General features: G+C 32.3%; 1 protein-coding gene across 2 annotated transcripts in view; it reads right to left on the reverse strand.

Annotated features, from left to right (window-relative positions):
- The window catches only part of LOC118184693 (dermonecrotic toxin SdSicTox-betaIIB1bxii-like), a 180,833-nt gene that overhangs the window by 136,719 nt on the left and 21,489 nt on the right, over positions 1-22,625 (reverse strand). Inside the window, exon 1 of one of the 2 annotated variants that reach the window (XM_085822847.1) lies at positions 15,693-15,876. The exons of the other annotated variant lie outside the window; for it this stretch is intronic. The gene's annotated coding sequence lies outside the window, so the exon portion shown is untranslated. Of the gene's footprint in view, positions 1-15,692; positions 15,877-22,625 lie in introns of those variants that run through there. 2 annotated transcript variants of the gene reach the window in all.

A 22,625-nucleotide genomic window follows, 5' to 3' on the forward strand; every position in this document is an offset into this window, starting at 1 on the left:
AATTATTTTTTAGCACATTTATGCCAAGTCACCTAATTATAAATGTGGGAAGGACTTAGCGGGTTTGCATAGTTGTTCAAAAAGCTATTTTATTATAGTTGTTATTCATTTTTCCTTCCTAAAAGCACAATTTGACTCTAGCTTTTTTTCTTCTTTTTAGAGGCAAATCTGTCCATATTATGAAGTAGGTGCACAGACAACGCAGCTCTAATATACCTTTAAAATAAAAAATAAATTTGTCTCCCTAATAACCAAAGTTAAAGAATTTGAGGTGAAACTATCTTCTTATCTTTATCTTATAAACTAGTTTCATTATCTAGATAATAGTGATCTTACAAGCTTCGAAACCACGTTTTCAAGTCAACCCCTCCCAGCTCAGAGTGTGTCGTCAGAAATCAACTTTACCTGCGGATAAATTTTATGTGTATGTGATTTTAAAAAAACATCGCGGGCGCAACTGCGTTTCAAAACTTGAAGCTATATTCGCTGCATGAGTAAAATAAGCAAAATATAATGGTTTTTATTTTACATCTTTATCGAAATACTTCAAAAACATTTGACTACTTTTAGCTGAATTATAATCAATTGTTATTCACTATTCCTTCATTGTATGATCAGTCATCTTCTACAAAAAAATCTGATGTGTACACCACATGACTTCCTTATACGGAATATTAAATTATACGCATTTTTTCTTGTATTTCATTTAAACTTATCGGATTGAATTAAATGTACTTCGCCGACAGCACATAAACCACAATAGAATAAATACATTCTTTAAAATTCACTCTAGTATTTGTTTACCATAGCGACACTCTGGCGCTAGATTCACTTAACAGTATTAATAATTATATAACAATTAACGTATATAATAATTATATAACGGAAACTAAGTTAACTGTTATATAATCTAATAATTATATAACAGTTAACTTATATATTTCGTTCATATTATAACTCATAATGCACAAAATTTCTATCATTTAAAGAATAGAATTATCTAATCGTTGCCACATGTTCTATTCAAAGACTATAATAAAGCTAGAATGATGTATAAAAGAAATTGAGCAAACAAACAAAAAAGAAACAGTTTTTCACAGACGATTGAGTATTTCTCATTTAATTAATTCAGTTCTCACTTCGCGAGAAGGCAAAAATACATAAAAACTCAAAATATCTATATTAAAAATTACGAAGTAAATCTTAAACACTTATTTCCTCGAAAAAATTCCAGAAAGAATTAAGCATGATTTAATTGGCAATAATAAATGAACGCGTTATCTTTGTTGTTGCGAAGCTAAGTTTCTCTAGATTGGCAACAAATCCACTAATCTCCTGTTTCAAATGTAAACATCAATGGCCGCCATAAAAAAAAGGCTTAGTGGCACTTAGACAACTTTAAAATTGTTTATAATTCTAAAAATATTGGATACAGATTTACTAAAGGCATAAAAACCTTAACCGGAAGATAAAAACAACATAATACAATCATTTTTAAAGCAAAAAATGTAAAATTTACTGAGTAAAGAAACTGAGATCACTGAGCCGCGTAACAGAGTGGATATATATATAAATATATTTATATACGTTTGGTGCGGCCGATTGCAACCAAAATACGAGGTGCACAAAAGAGTATTTTATTCTGTCCTTACGTACAGATATCACGAAAAAACATCGTTAAATTGCATTCGAATGCGGTGAAAATGGATATTTTCGTTGAAATATGCTGCCTGAAACTTTTCGCGATTACAATACTTCCTTTTTACTTCATACAAGGAAGTAAAAAGTACGCATTTAAGTTGAATAAAAAACATCTAATTGGCCTTACTTTTTTCAAGAAACATATGTAGAAAATAATTGCATGAAGAACTCGTAAAGTTTCATAGGAGAAACAAAATTACTTTTATTAGGCATATTAAAATAGACTTTTATTTTTCTTCCAGGAAAACAAAGATGGAGTTCTCAAAAATTGAAAAGATGTAGCTTTCATTATGAAGGAACTGCAAAGATTTGAATGCATTCGGGAAAATGTAATCTTTGTTTCTTGTAATGTAAAGGATTATAAAATTAGGAAAAGGCACGAGAAAGATTAAAAAGGTAAATATAATTAATCTTTTATGAGAATTTCTTTCTGAATGTTAACTCAAACAACTAATCATATTTTTTTCCATTGATGAGTAAACAAAAAGCGCTTTTTGACGTTTTTATAAATTTAGCTTAACGACTCGTAACTCTTGATTCGCGACATTCTTTAGGGTCTACAGCGTTTAATAATTTCTAAACTAGTAAAAGCAAACAGCATTTTGACGATTGTATGAGGGACATGGTGGTTTGTTTCCCTCTTTCCCACTTGATTTTACTGATGGATTTTTATAACTAGTAGTCGTAGTTAAGTTTTTAATATTAACACAAAGATAACAAACACCTTTTTAACATCGGTGGAAAGATGAATGGTAAAACAAGTAGTAAACTAACGAATAATAACTATGTTAAGTTTATATTTTACTTTTATGGGTCAGTTTCTGAAGTGGGAAACTTGATTGAAATTTTCAGTGCTGGATTTTTATGAACTAGAAATTGTAATTTTTATGGTAGGCAGTATTCTCCCCTCCGTTGTCAGAAATCTTATCATTTTAATGTATTCTTAGCTATAATTAGACCCAGAAGGTGTATTCATTTCATTTTGCAATTTTGCGTCGAATTATTCTGAATGTCCTTTTCACTTTTCAAACCAAATGTTAGAGTCCTGCATTATATTTGAAGAAATTAAATAATGAAAAATGTGCATAAATGTATGTATATTTCTCGCATTGTGATAAAACAACGGTACATAGAGCCATCGAATTTTAAATGACCTAATCCTACTGCGAATAGGCCCACCAGCGGCCGAGCGGTAAAGTCGCTGAACACGGGTAGTTCGGACCGAGGTTCGAATCCCGTGAACGGGGGCTGGCTGCATGGGCGTTTTCGTGGTTTTCCCCCGTGTGTAATGTGTATACGAGCCAGTTTCCCTTAGAAAGTCCTCCACGAAGGCATTCCTTCCCTGAGGAAGATAGCTCTTGAGGCTTTGCCATAATCACACACACACCTACTGCGAATATGGGCATGTGGAAGCCCAAATTTGAAATTTGGAATTTGTTTTATGATGGATTTCATATTTTGTAAAACTTTAACGAATTTTTGAGTAACAAACTCAAGGATTTAAAAGCTAGCAATGACAACACTGTATGGAGGGAAAAAACCTTTTTATCTCCAGCGTGCGGAGCTGTGTATTGGGAATTCTAAAGATATGCTCATTTTAAAATTATTTTGCGACTTTGCTGTTGAACTCAATTTGATAGTGCAAAAAACATGATATTTAATAAATAAAGTTAGCACACAAAACGTTAAAAAAACGCTCCTTTAGACGTAATTTAAAATCGGAATCCTTTCACTTATTTTTTTATTTTATTTTATTTATTTATTTTTAGTCCAACGGGATTTGAATCCCGAAGGACTATTAGTTTCGTTTTGGCATTTTGCGTCGGACTCATAAATGTTGGTTCACTTTTCAAACTGTTGCCACAAAATGTTAGAGTCCTGCATTATATTTGAAGAAATTAAATAATGAAAAATCTGCATAAATGTATGTATATTTCTCGTATTGTGATAAAACAACGGTACTTTTCAAACTGTTGCCACAAAATGTTAGAGTCCTGCATTATATTTGAAGAAATTAAATAATGAAAAATCTGCATAAATGTATGTATATTTCTCGTATTGTGATAAAACAACGGTACATAGAGTCATCGAATTTTGAATAACGTAATCCTCCAACGAATATGAGCATGTGGAAGACCAAATTTGAAATTTGAAATTTGAAATTTGTTTTATGATCGATTTCCTATTTTTTAAAACTTTGACGAATTTTTGATTAACAAACTCAAGGATTTCAAAGCGAGCAATGGCAACGTTGTGCAGAAAAAACATTTTTATCTCCAGCGCGTGAGTCTCTGTATCGGAAATTCTAAAGATAGGCTCGTTTTAAAACTATTTTGCGATATTGCTGTTGCACTGGATCTTATGGTTTAAGTGCGAGGAACATGATATTTAATAAAGAAAGGTAACACACAAAATGTTAAAAAACGCCCCTTTGGACGTAATTTTAAATCTGAAACATTTCAGATTTTTTTTTGATTGAATTTTAATATACATAATGTAAATTTCTGTGTTTTTTAACTGTCATTTTGACACTATGTATTTTATACTTTCTTTCCAAGTGTTTCGAAAATGTGCAGGGAAAATTCTGGTACATTTGAGATTCGAGGTTTCGTTTTTATATGAATTTTAAAGTCTTTAATTAAATCTATTTTATGGTTTTTGATCTGAAATGGACCAGGGAAACGAAACGTATTTTCGAAACATATTAATCGAATTTTATGAATTTTTAAATTCATTTTTCCCTGATGAGTTCTGAATTGAATTTTTAATAAAAGGAGCTTAATTTTTTATTTGTATAATTTTGTATCTTTTCCCTTTCGCATTTTTATTTTTCGCGATTGTTCTACTGTAAACTCTTTCTTTAAATTGGATTTGTTTTGATATTGTGTTATAACTCTTGTACACGGTTGCAATTATTATATTATAAAGGAATTGCCTTGCTTTTATTCGAATTTACTAATTTAGATGCTTTAAGTTTATAGGCTACTATATTTTTATTAGTAAAGGCTCCTAGTAAATGAAGTATGAAAAATTTCGGATATCATATTTCGGCGAAAATATGCATTTTAACCGCTTTTGAATCCATTTAAATTACGTGCGGATAAAATAAATGACTCCTTTTTCCGAAACTGATTGTAGAATGGATTTGTAAAAGAGATTGTAAAAGAGATTTTTTTTCAGAAGATTTCAGAGATTTGTATTCAAAAGAGATTTTTTTTGTGACGTCTGTACGTACGTATGCATCTCGCACAACTCTAAAACCGGTAGCCGTAGAAAGTTGAAATTTTATATATGGGATTGATATAACATTCAGTTTATTCATATAAGATAGAAGAAATCTTAATGTAATAAATATGTGCCACTCTAGAAATTTTGATAAAAGTTGAGCTCAGTATAAAGAGAAAAAGCATTCGTTAATAAACACTCGGGTATTTTATTATTTACTAGCCGCTCCGTGGTTTTTCCCATGTATAACGTGTATACGAGCCAGTTTTCCTTAGAAAGTCCTCCATGAAGACATCCCTCCCCTTAGGCAGATAGCCTTCGAGGCTTTGCCATAATCACACACACACAGAGTAGCCGCTATGCGGCCAGCCTTCGTCTGGCTTTTAAATGTACCAGAAAAATCAATCTCTAAAGGGAACAACAAACATCAAATTTAAAAACTGTACAGAATATTACAGAATTTTATATGTAAAAAAAATTACAATGAAATAAGCAATATCCCTTAACACAAATATTAATTATCCTAATAAATAAAGTAACCAACTTCCCGTTGCAAAATCTTAAGAATTCAAATGCTATAAAGAAGTTAAGAACTTTATTTCCTAAAACAAATCATGCAAAACTTTTTATATAATTAAAATTATATATAATTAAAACATAATCTAAAAAAATTACAATGAAATAAGCAATAAATCTCATATTTTCAAGAGAAAACAGTCAGCAGTCCAGTATCCAAGGCAATGAATGAAAAACTGTTGGCAAAACCATATTTTTAAAAGAATGATAGATTCATTGTTTTAGAAATATGGTTTTGCCAACAGTTTTAATGCCTGCATAATTGCAATTATGCATGCATCACAAGATACAGATGACAATGATTTTACACAAGGTAATATGTAAGTTAGGTCTGAACTGTTCAATAATTTGTATTCGGTTCTCGTTTTTTCACAATGGAGGAAGTTTTACGAAGAAATCTTTCCTTCCTCTTGGCCTATAGAAAGACATAATTAAGATTTTTTCAACTTTGCATTCGTATTCATTAAAGGGAATTCATAATATATGAATCAGCATTTAAATTATCCTGTACTGCAGATTACCATTGATTGTTGTTTTATTACACTGAAATTTCAAAAGTATTTAGACAAGAAATGTTTCTTTTCTCATCGGAAATTGCTTTCAAATGCTTGGTTAATTATACTGCTTTCAACAAGAACTTATCCTGCTACCAGTACTTCATGGATATCCCATATGAGGCTTCACGCTTAAATGTTCTTCATAATTTCAGAATGATGAGAATATCTTGTAAATGTTACTTGATGCATTTGTTTTATTAAAAAAGGTGGTGAAGATTCTGACTTTAATTTACGTCAACAAGATCATAAAACAGAAAGTGCAAACAGCTCTCTGAGAGTCTTCGACAAATTTTGATTTCTGATATTAAAGTTGTTCGCGATAAGCTGAAACTGTGGGCACTTCACAAATGCCAACATTTGTATCACAAGCTTCTTCAACTTCATACTTTCTTCTTAAAACACTTCTTCAAAGTACAACTCTGACAAGATAAGCGGATTATATCAGGCATGGGTAATTTTGATGTTTTTCTTAACAGAAAAGTAGATGTTTACGGATTAAAATCCCGCAGTAAAAAACTAAGAAAACGTGCGGTCATCAGCATTCAAGTAGTAATGACAACAGTGACTCGTTAAGCGAAGTTAAACAACGGAACTAGTTTTGATACGGCTGAGTTCCGCGTCTTTTTATTATCTAGGTAAAACAAGAAATGACACTTCTTTCTATCTTCTGAAAGAAGAAAATTTATTGAGCACTAGAACCATTCATAAAACTTGACCATATGGATATATATAAATTAAATAGAAAAGCTGCCTACAAATAGAATTCTTTAAGGTATCAATTTGGCTTGATATCAAAATTTAAAGTTTAAAGAAAAACAAATATTAAAAGCTTCCTTTTTGAAACAAATTTAAAACGAACAGTGGCAATTACTTCATGTACAGGTGTTCAATTTAAAAGTGGACCTCACATTCAAGAATGAATAGTTTATTTATATTTTATGAGCAGTGGTTCTCCTACTTTTGCACACTTCCATTAAATATAAAAGATTTATATGCCAGTTTGACGAAGATGATGAAACTCTTCGAAAGCGGAAAAAAAGTTTAATAAGTTGTGGAGTTTAAGTTTGGAACATTATTACATTGTGCGTCGAATCGCTGCTTAGTAAATAGCTTCATTGTGGCGATATTGTTGTCGTTAAAGTTTTCTTATTCCACATGATCTAGCAATAGATAGCTATCTATAGCTATAGAGCAAGTTTAGACCAAGTTTCCGAGCCCGAGAATCTTCAAAAATTCATAAACAGGAAGAGGATCAATAAAAAGGTCAATCCTATCAAGTTGTGCATAGTTCAATATGTGATCGGGAGAGGCCTGAACAGAGTTGCAGTTGGTGCACGTCGGTTAGATCTTTTGTCCCTGATCAAATGAGAGACATCTGATGTGTCCACTTGCGAGCCTGCTAATGGTGGACTGAATGACTCCATCAGCCTTGACGACAAGGGCACCTGGAGCCTGCCTGTTATTCCATTATGCTTAGCTAAGATCTGCAGGTAAGGGAGCCAGTTCAGACTTCTGTCATCGGTCCTTCGGATTCTTGATCTACAAAATCTGTCTCATCGTTCCTTTTACCGTGATCTTTACTTCTTCGTGGAGATATTTCCGATTAGATCAGGTGTTTTTCACAGATGAGTCATGGTTTGCTCTTAGTGATGTATCGGTAACAAGACTCAGCGAACACGAAGCTCTCAAAACCTGTGTTTGTTTATTGATTTTTCTCTGTGGCATACATCATGTCATGTCAAGGGAACGACTAATCAGTTTCCTGTTCTCAACCATGGATGCTGAAATCTATCAAGCTATTGTCTAGAACTTTATTACAGATGTTTTTCACAGATGAGTCACATCTGTGAAAAGCTTCCCATTGACATGATATGACTGTAGATCCCTTGACATGATATGACATGACATGACATGACTTGTGACATCCCTTGACATGACATGACTTGTGTTCCTTGACATGACATGACTTGTGTTCCCTTGACATGACATGAGGGAACGAGTAATCAGTTTCCTGTTCTCAACCATGGATCTGAAATCTATTAGGCTGTTGTCTAGAACTTTATTACAGAAGTTTTTCCCAGATGAGTCACATCTGTGAAAAACTTCCCATTCACATGACATAACTGTACATCCTTTGACATGACATGACTTGTGTTCCCTTGACATATGTCATGTCAAGAGAACTAGTTTCTTGTTCTCAACCATGGATGCTAAAATCTATCAAGCTATTGTCTAGAACGTTATTACAGATGTTTATTACAGAAGTTTTTCACAAATGAGTCACATCTGTTAAAAACTTCCCATTGACATGATATGACTGTAGATCCCTTGACATGACATGACTTGTGACATCCCTTGATATGACATGACTTGTGTTCCTTGACATGACATGACTTGTGTTCCTTGACATGACATGACTTGTGTTCCCTTGACATGACATGAGGGAACGAGTAATCAGTTTCCTGTTCTCAACCATGGATGCTGAAATCTATTAGGCTGTTGTCTATAACTTTATTACAGAAGTTTTTCCCAGATGAGTCCCATCTGTGAAACACGCTTTCGAATCTCGGACCTCTCCAATACGCGCCGAGTGTGCTGACAGCTACACCACGACGGAATGTTTGGCGGAAAAATACCGTATAGTTCGTTTCAGACTTAACAATTAATCGACGGCTTAACAGTCACAATTGTCATAGTCATAAAGCTATAAAATCATTAATTTCGTTTTGATCTTGGAACAGGGTCAGCCAATCAGGCAAGGTAAATTTGCGCATCCGGGAAGAAGGATTAGTTTCCTAGAAATAATACAGTTGTTTTAATGCCACTTGTGACTTCTAAGCCATCATGCGAAAGATCTCTAAAGATTAACACGGCAGTCTCAATTTTTCATTTTTGAGGAATTCTTAAACTATTCTTTCCTCATAGAATATTTATACAAACCTGTTTATCACTGTCTCTGTTGGAAACTAATGATTTAACACGGACTATAAGATTTAAGAAGTGTTGATGTAGAACACATGAAAGATTTTCTAACTTAATGCGAAGTATAAAACTTTGTGTAAACATGTATTACTTCAAATACTTTGTTCCATTAAAAAAAAAAACGCACATTCCTTATAAAATCAAAATTATCAACAATTCGGAATGCTGTAGGGCAGGGGTTCTGAACAGGTGGTACGCGTACAACTGGTGGTACGTAAAAGGAAAATAGGTGGTACGCAAAGAAGCAAAGTAGTTTTAACTCTTAAATTCAAAAATTAAAACCCCAACATCCTGATTGAGTTTTTTCTCTAAACTCGTAAATTTATGCGATCCGAGCTTTGTTCAAGAATGATGGTGGTAATAGTACTTGTGGTACTAAAGGATTTAAATTTTTGTTTAGATGGTACGCGTTAGTCAAAAAGTTGAGAAACGCTGCTGTAGACTCGTTAGATTTTTTGAACCAGGAAACGTGAAAAATATGCAATGCCCTGGTCGCGACTCGAACACGCGCCAAGTGGCATGGGGTAAAGCTTTACCCCATGAAGGCATGCTGGAAGGAGGGAGAAAAAAACCTTATAATGCAATTTCGTTACAAATTCAAAACTTTTCTAGATCTAAAATATCAACACATTTCTATTTACATTTCAAAGAAGAAAAGAAGCATATAGCTAATAACAAACTTCTTTCTATATTTCAAATAAAATATTATACAATAAATTTGTAAGGATTATGCTAATTTTATTAACAGTTAAATTTTAAGTTCTTTTCCTGTCAAATTCTTAACTTCAACTTACTACTTCCGGCCAGAACGTAGTTTTAGAATCACATCTGAATACATAATGAGGAGCGGTATTTAAACCGTAAAGTTAATTACAGAGTTAAGCCCCGTTTACAAGAGCAGATTCGACCGGTAGCGAAAACCGGTTCTTCCAACGTGTCCCGTTCACATTGGACAAGCATTAACTGCCTCGCCGAATTGGAGGTAGAACTTGGTTGAATGTTTCTTACCTCTCGGGAGCAGGGCAAATGGGGAGATTTCCCGTAATATACTGCGCGGTTCACTTAATTTTACTGCTCAAAAGTTAGTTACTGCTCAAAAAATACCCTCAAAAATTAGATAGACCTGTACAAGATACGGAAATTATAGACAAATACAGACAAGGTTATCTGATGCTAGGTATTCCAGAAATATCGTTCAAATTAAAATAAAAGTTAAGACAAGTGCATATCGGCTTCAACGCGACAAGGGACTCGGCACCTTCTGAATGATTTTAAAAAAAAAATTAAGAATTTTCATCTACTTTTTATGAATATTATTAAATGGTTTTGTGAGACAAAATAATTTTAAGCTGAGAAAAAGTTTTTGCTAGCATTTTTTTTTAATTTAAATATTTGAAGAAAAATTTTACAATTAAAATGTCTTTCTTCTCCTACAATTTTCAATGCCTCCCCCCCCCCAGTTTTTTTTATTGTATTTATTAGAGTGCTCTTAATAACTTCAAGGAATGATTTTGCAATTAATGAATTAGTTTCTGAGGGGAAAAAAATACACTTTTATCTAAAATCTTTAAAACAAATATGATCTCAGTCACATTTTCATTTCAAATAATTTATTCCGAAAGTATTTTGAAAAATCCATCCTTGTTTCTATAAAGTATATAATTTTATATAAGCAGTAAAAATAATAAAAAATTTAGTCCATACCTGTATATGTTTTAGGAGTAAAAAGATTTATTGAAAAAAGTGCAAAAGGTTTCTCAGTTTGCATTTTCAGTTTAAAGAATACAAACTGTCTAAATAGACATTTAATCATTTCAAATCTTTAAAATTTTATTACTGAATTTCAATATACACATATGTATATAAATCAAACTTAGTGCTATTTATTCAATTGGTAAATATAAACATAAATAACAATCCTTTTTTTAAAACCTTATGTGGCCAGAAAAATTGCAAAAACTCATAAAGCGCAAGCAGAATTTTTCTTTACCAGTTTTTGTTTTGTAAAACACGTTCAAAATAATTTTAATACATTAATTAATTATAATATTGCTGCGTGCGTACGGGTTTGTAATAGATTGATAATAGTTCGTACATGATTGTCATTGCACTCAAATCCGATGATAGCTTAATTAAGTTTATTTTATCAACATAAACACTTCAAAGTTCTGGAATTTTCCACAGAAATACTCGTAGAAGTGTTTAGCATATCACTAAGTATAGTCAGTAGTTATGCTTCAATCTAAAAAACGTTAAACACAACGGAATGCAAAACGCATCTTAAGAGAAAGCTAACTCAGAAATATCTCCAATCTCACGCTGAACTAACAACTGGCAACAATAACAACTTATATAGCGTAAATAATGTCATAAAAATAGTGTGGTATAATGATATTATTACTTTGAAACCGATGTTTCGAATTGATGCCCAAGAAGAACCAATATTTTCCATTCTGCTTCATTGCATATCTTTCACAAAAGTACAAAATCAACCAATTAATTTCCTTTATCATTTTTTTTAAATGCGAAAAGTTTGTTTTATAAGCAGTGAAAATGTCGGAAGTTTGTAACCGATATATTTTTAGATATGAAATTTTAAAATTAATGGGTGTCAAAAAGTCTAAAAATATGAACGATTTTCAAAAATTCTCCCAAAATATTTTTTAAAAAAATTACGCTAAAAATTTCATTTAATTTTTTTTTCTTTCACAGTGTATTATGGTGCAAACTATAATATTCTGAGATTCTCAGTTTATTTGTTAATATTTGCAAAGAGTCGTTTCAACTTTAAATTTGAAAAAAAAAAAAATCTAATCCTCTAAAAATCAAAAGCGTGACACCACATCCACAGGCAGTGTATGTACAAAGTTTGAGTTCTATATCTTATCGGGAAGCAGTTTAAAAATCCATGACCATCTTTTAACCATAGCGGCAAGCACCAAGAGTGAACTAAATATAACAGCTTATAAAATAATAATAATAATAATAATAATAATTAAAAAGCATATATTTTTCAGGAACCATTACGAAAGTGCAGGTACCAGTTGCGAAAATGCAGATTACAAAATTAACAACAGTAAACCACGTTAAAAATGTGTAAACAGTATTAGAAATCTGCCAATTCGGAGACGTGATTGTTCACAGAGGCTTTAGGTGTAAAGGGGAAGGAAGACGGTGATCTTCTGAACGGGTCCTAAAGACGAAACTCTTTCATGTCTCCTTTTTCTCCCCTTGCACGGCAGCTGTGCGAAGGAGCGTTGCATGTGAACGGGGCTTTAGAGAGAATCAGAGTTTCTGATTTACGCGCGTCTGCCTTTTGGCTACTCTCTCTCTCTAAGCTGTTATTACGCTCGTCCGTAGTCAGGCCCTTGATAAGCTTCGTAGTTGAATACAGTTGAGGGGCCAACTCGATTAGAATATTGATAGCTTCCGGTATATTTCTTTAGATAATCTTAGTTTTAGTTCAATTCTTAGTCTCTTAAGTTCAAGCCCAAGTGTCGGCTTTGATTGTACACTCCAAGACGGAGTTTTGTTATATCTTATTGGAATGATAAGGGTTTAGTTACCCTTCCATCTTGTTGTTTCTTGTCACACGAACTTAAGCGATTATTCGCTAACTAGTTCTTAAAGATTCGTCACTTTCTACAGAGAATTACACTAGTGAAAATCTTACAAACTTATAAGATATTTTCTACCTCCTTTCTGCGTGCGTTCGTGGTGTAACTGTAGCACACTTGGTACGTATTCGAGATGCCCAGGTTGGAGTCCCGGCGAAGGCATTACTCTTATTATTATTATTATTATTATTATTATTATTATTATTATTATTATTATTATTATTGTTACTGTTATTGTTATTCTAATTGATATTGTTATTGTTATTCTAATTGTTATTGTTATTGTTATTCTAATTGTTGTTGTTATTGTTTTTGTTATTATTATTATTATTATTATTATTATTATTACTACTGTTATTATTGTTATTACTGTTATTACTGCTATTGTTATTGTTCTTATTATTACTATTATTATTATTATTATTACTATTATTATTATTATTATTATTATTATTATTATTATTATTATTATTATTATTATTATTATTATTATTATTATTAGAGCCCACCGGCGGCCGAGCGGTAAAGTCACTTAACACTGGTAGTTGGGTCCGAGGTTCCAATCCCGTGAACGGGGTGGCTGCATGGGCGTTTTCGTAGTTTCCCCATGTATAAAGTGTATACGAGCCAGTTTCCCTTAGAAAGTCCTCCACGAAGGCATCCCTCCCCTTAGGCAGATAGCCCTAGTGTGCTTTGCCATAATTAAATACACCAGCACCATTTTTTTATGTACTCCTGCATCAAAATAACCTAATGACTCTAGAAAGTGTTTCATCGTAACTACATGTAATGGCACTATGTGAATAAACGGGAAACAAAGCGAAAAAAACTTTATATATCAAGTTTCAAAATTGAAATTTCAGGAATCCTGCTTTTATTCTATTAATATTAAAGCGAAAATTTGTAGTAAACTTCAAATTATAACTATACTTTTCTTTCTTGTAAGATGTATAAAAATTTGAGAAAAGGAAGATCTGTCCAATTTTCTGAAGATTTATAATCAAAGGAAACCTCGCTCTCATTGTCGTAACTTTTCTCATGAAATAAAAGATGAATATCGGTTTACTGTAAGTTACGGAAATCAGAAAAAGAGACAACGAAATAATCAGAACTGTCTATGAGATCGCGAACTACCCTGTAGTCGTTTATTTAAACGGTATACACGATTTTTTTAGTGAAGAGATTTTGGAGACCCGTTCTGAGGAAGGTGAGGAGATAATTATCTACACACTTATGAATTATGAATGGTCTCGATTCCCCGCTGAAGAAGAAATTCACTATCTTTTGATACACAGAATGTATTATTAAAGTTTCGAATAAATTGCAAAGAATAATAATAGTTCGTGTCTGAAACCGTAACGATGACGCCGTAAAGGGAAAATGTTCTGCCAAAGGATAAACAGCATTAATTGTGTCATATATAAAATCATTACTGGTGTTTAGGTTTTTCAAAATGTAAGTTAAAAAAAATCCTGCATGAGCGATTGCAGAAAGATAAAAATTTATGAAGGCCATAGGATTTTGTCAGAACAAGATATACTAGTTGCGGTGATACAAGAATAGCCCTTAGCAGAATATTAAACAAGTGAAGGTGAAAGGTTAAACATTATGACAATGGGAAATTTTTAGACGAGTCTGTAAAATTCTTTTGTTACTGAGAAGTCAAAAAGTTCGCTCGAGATTAATAAGGTCACAGCTTCTCCCTGTTTTTTCTGTATTTCCTAAAATAATGCCAACATATTTCATAGAAGAAATATATATTGCAGTCTTTAAGCTTCAGATTAGTCTAACATTTCAAAGAACAGCTAGCACTAAAAATTTCGAAATAGTAAAGCAGTATTAAAAAATTAGGAAATATAAAACATTGTAAAAAAACATGCTGTACCAATTGTGTGCAGCATACGTTCTATTAATTACAACTAAGCTACAAATATTCATAAAATTTTCAGTTAGATATACACTAAATACAATTTAATTTATACTAATTAGGTACAATAATAAAGAAGATAAAAAAGCTAAATTACTAAGAAAAGAATTGCTTAGCTTTGAGGTCCTATGGAAGATAAAATATATGTTTTTTTCCCCCCGCAGTGGTAATATTTGCTAAGGTGCTTTGATGATATATGCTATTTTTAGATAAATCTATTCGTTCTTTAATTATCCGTTTTGAGGCGTTTTTGTGCCTTTTTTATTTTCTTGGGATGTTATTTTATACTTTAAATGCAATATCTCTCCTTGGAGATTTTTAAACCTAAAATCCAGAAGAGAAATGGAAAGTCTATTTAATTTTGCATTATTATTTTAAATAAATCTTGGGCCCACCAGCGGCCGAGCGCTAAAGACGCTGAACACTGGTAGTTCGGTCCGAGGTTCAAATCCCGCGAACGGGCTGGCTACATGGGCGCTTTCGTGGTTTACCCCATGTGTAACGTGTATACGAGCTAGTTTCCCTTAGAAAGTCCTCCACGAAGGCATCCCTCTTTTTAGGCAGATAGCCCTCGTGTGCTTTGCCATAATTAAATAATCCAATCCATTTAATTAAATCTTATTCCAAGTACCGTGTTTTATGTGTTGCTTTAAAATTGCCCTGAAGTTTTCGCAACATAAAGTATCACATTTCTATAAACTGCATACTTGGTGCCTTAATCAGCACAAATAGCGAAATTTAAGTGCATGTAATATTTTGAAATTAGAAATATTTTTACGAATTGATTTAAATCGCTAACATCGATAAAATCTGCTGCAACGAAAAAGTACCATAAAGAACAATAAATTATTCTTAAAGATTTCACATTGTTACAGAGTACCATAAAGAACAATAAATTATTCTTAAAGATTTCACATTGTTACAGAGTAAAGCAATATAATACTTTGAAATTTAAATGAAAGGCTTTACGCAGAAAATGGCAAAATTCTGTATCTTACCAGCACAGAAGAACCTTTATCCGAAAATGGAAAAAAAAAAGCACACCCACTTTTGAGTGCAGTTAGTTTGAAATAATCAAAAACATAAGTACGTCTAATAGTGGCATACCTGTGCAGAAAGATAAATTAACCAGTTAATCTTCTTAAAGCTGCAGATTAATTATTCTGCTTCAGATTTTATCTTAACTCCGAAGTACGTTTTCAGAAATTTTCTCGCTTTTCATTTCTTGAGCCGTGGAAAACAATTCGTCAAAGAGAGAGGAAATAGTTTCGTCATGCTACTCAGGAAAGAGGTGTCCGACTGGATGGAAAAAATATGTTTCATCCTTTTATGGAAACCCAATAAAATATACATTTAACTCGAGAAAAAAAAAATGAAGCAACCAAAGCTGTTTCTGAAGCCCTTCGGGGTGTGATGTACGATCACAAACGTCAGAAGCAGATTCAAACACGTTTATAAATACAATGCAGCACATGTAGTGATAAATTACTTTAGAAAGACGCATTTAAAATTAACAGCTTGTGGCTCCTCCGTTTCCTTGAGGCTTTTTTATGTATTCATATATAATTCCATCTGTTTCACAAGGAAAAATTTCAAGTTAGAGATTTATTTGGAATGCAATTTTCAATCGGTTTTGAATGAAACTCATTACTTAAAATGCAATTTACATGGATTCATTTACGCCATTTTTTCATTGGAATGTATAGGAAGACAAAAAGTTTGCTATATGAGCAGAAACGATCTTTAAAAAAAAAAAAATAAATATAAAAAAAAAATAAATAAATAAAAAAAAAGCGCACCCGGGGAGGGGGGAGAATCTGAAACCTTTCAAGTTTTATATTATGCCTTGAGGGTTTTTTTTTTTTTTTTTTTTTTTTTTTTTTTTTTTATGTTTTGGGTGTTTTTTTAATGTTATGGGTTTTTTGTGTTACCTTTATTTATCAAATATCATGTTCTTCGCACTTAAACCATAAAATTCAATTCAATGGCAATATCGCAAAGTAATTTTAAAATGATCATATCTGTAGAATTTCTGATACACAGTCTCGCGCACTATAGATTTTATTTATTTATTTTTATTTTTATTTGTTTATTTATTTAATTTTTTTTAATTTTATTATATTATATATATATGTATGTGTGTGTGATGTACCAGCTTTTGTCAGGCATAAATAGATTTGTGAAGAATCATAGATGTAGTCGTAGCTTAAATTATCAGACGATAAGTTTAAAAAACAGGATCCATTTATTATTATTCAGGAGTAATAGCAGTTACAAAATCAGATATCCGGAGTAAATAAAAATAATTACTAATAACTTTTTGTTTACTGCATCGTTACATTAAAGAAAAGCCCTCAATATTCTTTTGCGAGTCCTTTTATAGCCTCTGGAAAGGCGGAGCTTTCAAGAAATGACGTCAGCCTCGTCTGCCAATCCAGTTCGCTTTAAATATTTCCAGAACATTCTATAACTGTACGTGTAGAAAAGGCGGGAAAAACAACTTGACTACGGGGCTGTGGATTTAATTCCACGTACTTTCAAATAAGAGAACGTCGCCATTAAAAATGAAAAGAACATACAGTTAGAATTTTAAGTGTATTCTTGACTATGAAATTTTATTATTACATATATATATATATATATATATATTCTTTTTTTTTTTTCGTCGTACAGTGTTGACATTGCTCGCTTTGAAATCGTTGACTTTCTTAATCAAAAATTCGTCAAAGTTTTACAAAATCTGAACTAGATGATAAAACAAATTCCATATTCCATATTCCATATTCAGGCTTCCAGATCCCCATATTCTAGAGGAGGACAACTTTTTGAAAATTTGATATCTCTAGGCACCGTTGCTTTCTCGCAGCGCGAGAAAAATACATACATTCGTGCAGATTCTTCATTATTTAATTTCTTTAACTATAATGCGAAATGATTCTTTTTTCCGTGTAGTGTTGCCATTGCTCGCTTTGAAATCGTTGAGTTTGTTAATCAAAAATTGCTTAAAGTTTTACAAAATTTGATATAGATAATAAAACAAATTCGAAATTCAAACTTCGGGCTTCCCAGTGGCCATGTTCGGGTTAAGGACTACGGTATTCAAAGTTAGATGGCTGTAGGTGCCGTTGTTTTATCACGATAAGAGAAACATTGATGCATTCACACGGATTATTCATTATTTAGTTTATCAAATATAATATATAGTTATAATATTTGCTGGCAACAGTTTAAAAAGTGAACCAACGCAGAAAATGAAACGATGCAAATTGCCGTTTTGAGACTAATAGCTTTTTGGGTTAATAAAGACATCTCAAAATTTTGTAATGCATAAAATCTCGCCCAAATAATTTTAACGGTAATGAATCTGATTGTTGGCTTTGCGCGCGTATATGTGTAAGTAAGAATAAGCATTTGTATTTGAAATTTATAATACAGTATAATGCTAAAAATTCAAAAACTTCCAAGAACAAAATTATCACAGTTTCAATTCAATTGTTAAAGCTAAAGCACAAAGAACTGCACTTATTTTCATGTACGCTTACTGATGCATAAATCTGTGTTGAAATTTTATTGCGTGTTGCCATTTCGGATGTGATAATTTATTCGAAATGATTAATGGCTATGAAAATGTCTTCATTTATATGTATATCAATGCATTAAATTGGAGAGAGGTATTTTTCTCCAACTACTCTATTCTTCAGCAAAATCCTCCTTATGAAATACAGTAAGACCCCGCTTAACGCTGTTTCGTTTAGCGCTGTTTCGGTTTAGCGCTCTTTTATTTCAACCCGGGGATTCCACGAAATCGCTCGCAGCATACGGGGATTCCCCGAAATATTATGCAGCGATAGGTTTCAAATACATATCCGAAAGAGTGTACTTGTATTTCTTGTTTGTGCGGTATTTTACAGACATATTTTGAAGGGGTAAATGTGGAAGATGTCGAAGAAATAATTCAAGAAGCAGCGGCTAGTCTTTCTAATGATGAGCTCAAGGAATTAACTGAACAAGAAGAAAACAAAAATGTTGACAGCAGTGATTCAGAAGAAGAGCAAAAAGAACTTTCGATGGCGTTTGTAAAAAGGAGTTTGTCTACCATAACTGAAATAATGGATCAATTCATTGAAAATGATCCGAATTTTGACAGGAGCTCAAAAGTAAGGCGTGGTGTTAGAGATGCTCTATCCGTTTATGAAGAACTTTTAAGAGAACAACGCAAAAGAAAAAGGCAAACAACATTAGATGCTTTTGTCACAAAAAGGCAGAACACTGAAAACGCGAAAGGCTAACTAAATACTATGACTGACTGAGAATTTTATTTGTTTTTTTTTTTAAGAATATTCGTTTTGTTATTTATATTTTGTTTTTATTTTTGCAAGAAATAATAATGTGGTATTAATTAGGGCTTTAAGAAATAAATGTTTGGTTTTATTTTTATTAAAAAAACATACTTTTTAAATTTAATGCCTAACCAATTTCCTAGCCATCTTCCCCTAACCCCAATATTTACATGTAAAGATAGCCTCGTTTGCTGTTTCGCATTACGCTCTACTTTGATGGAACGTATCCCCCGCGTTAAGCGGGGTCTTACTGTATAATGATATTTTATGTAATTTAGTTACTCTTTTCTTCGAAATTAGTCTTAGAAATACTGTGTCAGCCACACTTTTGGAGAAATAAGTTGTTTGCAAATCAAAATCCCGTTTTAAAGCAGAGTAAGAAACGTTTTCAAACCAAAGCGTATAAAGTCATTAGGATTTTTCGATGCCAGGAAGCTGAAAAATGTCCAGTACCCTCCCCGGAACTCGAATCTGGACCTGTCGAATACGCACCGAGTGTGCTAACGGTTACACCACGAAGGCATTCAGAAAGAAAGGAGAAAATACGAATTCAGAAGTCAAACAACAAAAATTATATTTTCAAATTTTCACAGGACCAGTTTCGATGGTTTTACCGTACCACCATCCTCAGCTGCAAAAACGCAAATGAACGAGATAGGATATAATGATCAGAAAAGATAAGAAAGCCTTGACAGAAAATAAGCTAGTGGCGCCAATATACTCCCCTCTTTTAATGGGCGACTGGAGATGAGGGGACCGAAACGCCAAATCCTGGTGGTGAAGAATTATCATCCAACACATTTTCGTTCGGGCGCCACGGTTACTTGTAGCCTATTACTTTCTTATATTGTACAAATAGTCGGTTTTATTTGTGATGCACATAGTATTTGTTGTATGGTACTGAAATCGTTCTTAATCATATATATATATATCATGATTATTTTGTTCAGTTTTGTAATTGTTAATTAAATTAAACAGAAAATTTTTGTGACAATTTTATTATTTTGCATATTTTAATGCGTTCTTTTGTAATTGAATTGATTCACTTTGGTGAATTTGATAGGCATTAATTGTGCATTCTATTATAAAAATTTGCATTCATGATAGTTATTTTATATTAATTTTCTTTACTTTAATCTTGAATGCATTTTGTATTTGATTTTGAAATTCTGTAAAATTTTATGTCGGCATTTTTCTAGTATTGCATTTATCTTAGCGATGCCAGCAAACCTAATCTAGAATAATTATTTTGTATACCTTTTTGCACTTTTCTGAATTGAATAGTTGACCTGTTTTTGTGAATTTGATCGGTTTTACTTGAGTTCTCTATTGTAAAATGTGCATTTAAGGCAGTATTTTATAATAATTTTCTTTGAATTTATTTTTGAATGCATTTGGTTTTTGCATTTGAAATTTTTCATATCTTTATGTTGGCATTATTCTTGTACTGTATTTCTATCGCGTTCCCAGCAAACCTGATGTAGAGTTTTTATATTACTTGGAGTGGTTTTGTTTTTAAACCAATTTTATGTTTTGTATTGTAATAATATCTCAGGTTCAGTGTATTTTATGATAATATTGTTCAGTTCTCAAAGTTATTGGTTCTTAATTCTGAATTCATATGAAAAAATTTTATTTGGCAGTTTATTATTGTCTTAGTTTATCTTTATGCATTTTTTTTCTAAATTGAATGGTTCTTCTTGAAATTGTGAATCTAATTGATATTAATTGTGTATAATACAGTAATGGATGTATTATATTTTGTTTGTACCATAGTTTTTATTTAAATTAGTTGGACTCAGCTTTGAAAGTATTTCGTATTTTCAGTACAAATTATGAAAGTATACTCGGTTTATTGTTTGAATGCTATAGGTACTACTTGTAACATGCTTTCTTTAGGGTCTATTAATGACTATGTTACTTATGTCCTTGTGTTCTTGAAGGCCTTGTATGCCACTGTAAACTTATTCTGCTTAGTTATAATAAATAGCTTCTGGAGGCAGAGGCTTTAATCCGTGTAAGGCAGACATCATGTCAGCTAGGTAATGGAGCCCCTGTTCTCTGGTTAACAGTCATTAGGTTAATTTGAAGAAGATGTGGAAAACTGAGCAATGCCGTCACCGGGACTCGAACCTGGACATCTCGAATACGCGCCGAATTTTCCAACCGTTACATTACGAAGGTATGTTGGAAGCAAGGAGAAAATAGCTGGTGAAGAAAAATTATTCTTCACCACCTTTTAGTTCAGGCGCCACTGTAATGTCATTATGTTATTTTGATGCTAGAGACGTGAAAAATAAGGAATGCCCTCGCAGGGACTCGAACCTGGACCTCTCGAATACACGCCGAGTGTGCTGACCGTAACGCCACGGAGGTATGCAGAAAGAAGGGCGAAAATACTTAAAAAAACTTTGTCTCATTAGAAAATCACAATTTTATTTTTTTATGATTAGTTGCGCAAGCCCCGCAAAATACAGTATTCATATGATGATGTAAAATGATTAAATTTTAATAACTGCGAAAGAAATTATCGTTGTTCGTGATATTTAAAACTGTTCATTGAATTTAACCAAACGTTTAACCCGCAAACTAAACACGCTTCAATGACACAATTAAATAAATTTATCGGTAACTCTGATTTCAAATACAAAATGAATATACTACAATTCCCTATAGTTTATCCCAAATATCGACAAATTATCGCCTGCTGCCCAAATTCGGCGTGCCCCCTGTTTTTAATCCGGTCCGCGGGTAAATATTTTGTTTTTTACACACAAAAAAAAATTAAAAATAAATCAAATTATACGTTGTAACGCAACGGCTAATAGTGGAGTTGAGAAGTTGCTGATAATGATCGCACTTGGAGCTACTGACGTCCTGAATTCACATTATGTAGCCTGCCATTGCCATGTAATTTCTGTTGACTGTTCTCTGTTTGGCTTTAGAAGCGCACGTGGTATTTATTGTCTCTTATGGCACTTCGCGATATTTCATTCTTTTTATTTTATTATATTTGTTACCCATCGCTGCCATGTCACTTCAAGGGCAAGTAACAAGATAAAAATGCAGTTTGTATGCTGTGCTTTTAAAAGCACAGAATTCTGAATTAGTTTATCGTAGCATTGTGTTTATCATGTAACGAAATAAAAGTACAATATACGCCGTCATTACTAAACTAAGCACGCGACACAGAACTCAAAATGAAGAGAAAATAAACAATCGATAAGATTGTAAAGGTAAAACGGAATGCTTTATCACAGCACAATATATTCTTAAAAATAAAAAATGATAATGGAGCTGAAACTTACAAAGTTAGCTTACAAATAGCTCATTTATTAGCCACGAAACCATTTACCGATGGTGAAGGAAAAAAATCTGATGTGTACACTTAATGACTTCCTTGTACGGAATATTAAATTATACGCATTTTTTTCTTGAATTTCATTTAAATTGATTGGATTGAATAAAATTTACTTCGTCGACAGCGCATAAACCACAATAGAATAAATGCACTCTTTAAAATTCACTATATTTGTTTACTATAACGACACTCTGAATGCACAAAATTTATATCATTTGAAGAACTATCTTATCATTGCCACATGTTCTATTCAAATACTATAATAAAGCTAGAACGATCTATGAAAGAAATTGAGCAAACAAAACAGAAAAGAAACAGTTTTTCACAGACGATTGAGTA

Source organism: Stegodyphus dumicola, chromosome 8 (genome assembly GCF_044657685.1).
Source record: "Stegodyphus dumicola isolate Sdum_Otavi_A_Nest chromosome 8, ASM4465768v1".
Lineage (NCBI taxonomy): Eukaryota > Metazoa > Arthropoda > Arachnida > Araneae > Eresidae > Stegodyphus > Stegodyphus dumicola.